Source organism: Jaculus jaculus, chromosome 20 (assembly GCF_020740685.1).
Source record: "Jaculus jaculus isolate mJacJac1 chromosome 20, mJacJac1.mat.Y.cur, whole genome shotgun sequence".
NCBI lineage: Eukaryota > Metazoa > Chordata > Mammalia > Rodentia > Dipodidae > Jaculus > Jaculus jaculus.
In genome coordinates, this window is record NC_059121.1 from 24,864,974 (window position 1) to 24,867,736 (window position 2,763).

At 33.7% G+C, this 2,763-nt stretch overlaps 1 non-coding gene across 1 annotated transcript; it reads right to left on the minus strand.

The window, feature by feature from the left end:
• Positions 1-527: 527 nt before the first annotated feature.
• On the minus strand, positions 528-634 carry LOC123456326. The gene has a single exon (XR_006634462.1). It is a non-coding gene; the product is annotated as a U6 spliceosomal RNA (small nuclear RNA).
• Between the last annotated feature and the right edge of the window lie 2,129 nt (positions 635-2,763).

Sequence of the window (2,763 nt, forward strand, 5' to 3'; positions counted from 1 at the left end):
CTCCCGTCACTAAGGAAAATATTCACATGTAATATTCTCACAACTTTGGACATGCACGGTGTTTGATTTTTGTCCATCTCAGTAAAAGCAAAGGCAGGTATTTAATTGTGTTGATTTTTATCTTATTCTGTTTGGTGCCAGCTGGAGTTCAGTTATGATTTCAGAAATTTTCCACCATACATTTTTGTTTGTGTCATTTGTTCTTGCTTTTCTGGTGGCAAAAAGAAAAGTAACTTGTCATTGAGTCACCTCAGCTTTATCTGCACTGCTCTTCTCTTTAACGTCTCCCCAGGCTCCAGGCCTCTGAGTATCACCTGTGAGTGGTAATGATAGTGTTGATGGGTTTTTAAATTATTATTATTTTTAATTTTAATTTTTTTATTAATTACTTCCATGATTGTAGACAATATCCCATGGTAATGCCTTCCCTTCCCCCACTTTCCCCTTTGAAACTCCATTCTCCATCATATCCCTTTCCCCTCTCAATCAGTCTCTCTTTTATTTTGATGTCATGATCTTTTCCTCTTAAAAGTATGGAATGCTTCACGAATTTGCATGTCATCCTTGCCCAGGAGCCACACTAATCTTCTCTGTATCATTCCAATTTTAGTATATGTGCTGCCAAAGGGAGCACTGAAATTATTTTCCAAATCATCAAGGTGTAGTAGACATCAAAATATTCTCACTACGGCTCTTAGTTATGGAAGATCAAAGACTTTCTCAATCTCTTTCACAATTGAATCAAAGTAGGTGTTTAAATAATTAAATAAAAGTACACTTCGTTTTTATCACAAGTTTCCACATGAATATTTGTAACCACTTAAAAGATGACTTAAAACCATCAAATATTTATTATCAGATGAGTTTGATTTGTAAGGTTATTACTCAAGCAGGATTTGTGGTAGTCACAGCAATTATATTTTATTTAGTGTGGTTCTAAATAATCTTGTGCTATACAACACTGCAATTCTTGTGGATTTATCAAATTGAAATAAATCTCCAGTTTTTGTTTTCATGACAGAACATTAGCCTTTGTTTCCTTACAATAGTAAGATACAGACAGTAGTAAAATGCCCAGAATCAAGAATAGTATTCACTTATTTACTCCAAAAGAGGGCAGCAAACGTCTGCTTCATATAACTCTTCTGATGTGTTGATGTCTTTTGGTCATTTTTTTTTAAGAGTAACCCATTTCTATTTTAATATCAGATATTTCTTTCCTGTATTCAAACTATAAAACGAAAAGAAACACATGAAAATTTATGGTGAAAATATTTAGATAAAAATAAGAAATATATCTCTAAATAAAGAAGGAAACGTAAGATGTCAAAAGAAAACTCATATATGCTATGGCTTTCTTTGTTTCAGTTCCACAAACTTTAGTTAAAACTGGAATGAGCCAGGCTTGGTGGCACATGCCTTTCATCCACGCACTCTGGAGGCAGAGTAGGAGGCTAGCCTGGGCTAGAGTGAGACCCTACCTTAAAAAAAGAGAGAGAAAGAGAGAAAACCTGGAATAAATTGTGTTTTTTTCCTTTCATTTATTCTATTTTCCTATTGTGAAAATGCATAGTGTAAACTTTTTGTATAATTGTACACAAACATCAACATTATCTGTTATAAGATAATTCTGATATTTGCAGTGGAGTGAACACATTATTTAACAAAACTTTAGCATGAAAAAATGAAAAAAATCTTATGAATTTTTGACTGATAAACCCAAATCTAACCTTAGGCACAATTTACATAGGCTCATTGTGGTCAGGTCTGAGGAATGGTCCATCCTGTCCTGGTGATGGTCTCCTTGGAGAAATGTCTGGCCTACAGTGGGACCAGAAGAGAAAGCAACATGTCATTTTTTTTTAAAGCACTTGTCCACATTTTTAAGCTTCAAATTCATATTCTTTAGTTGAAGAATTATCATTTCATTTTTTTAATGAAATGGCTAATGTCAGTAAATAGCTGTTTAGTCTTCATATTGAAACTAGTGAGAAATAGAAAAATGAGGTCTGTAAAATATCTGAAAATGTCAGTTCCCTTAAGTTTTTCAGAAGCAGCATAAATTTTGTAATCATTCTTTAGTACTTTCAAGAGGATCAGAGGAAAGTAAAGTCTGAAAAAAGAAAGTGTGGCTGACCTCTAAGGTTTTCATGACAATGGTATTGTGTGCTCATTATGGCATAAATAGTTAGGAATTTATTATACATTAACATTTTCTATTGCAATTTAATTTTTAACTTTTACAGCATTTTGTGCCTGTAACTCCCTTTTAAAATGGCATCCATGGTCTTTTTCACCTGAATAAGTAAAAACAATCAGTAGATTCCCTGCGTCATGCAGTAACCATCACATGTGAAGTGATGGTCTGTCTCTAGCATACTATAGCTGCTCAATATTATCATTTCTCCTTTAATACTGTCATATTTTTCCCCAGCATGGAACTGCTTTATAAATCACTAAGGAGATATACTCTAATGGAGGAAGGGAGATAAGATGGAACAACTGATCTATCAGTTTTCACAGAGACAGAAGTAGCTGTATTTACTGAGCACATGCAATATGAAGGCACTATGCCAAATATATTTGAATTATTATCATTAATCCACAGAGGAAAAAAAAACCTGGGTTCAATAGTAGGGTGACTCTGTTATGATGAATAACCAATGATGACCAAAATTTTTAAATGAAGAGAAATTGGTTTTATCTAAATAGTAGTTTGGAGTGTTTACTCAGCCGTATTTTGCTGGGACTGTTCTCCGGGCT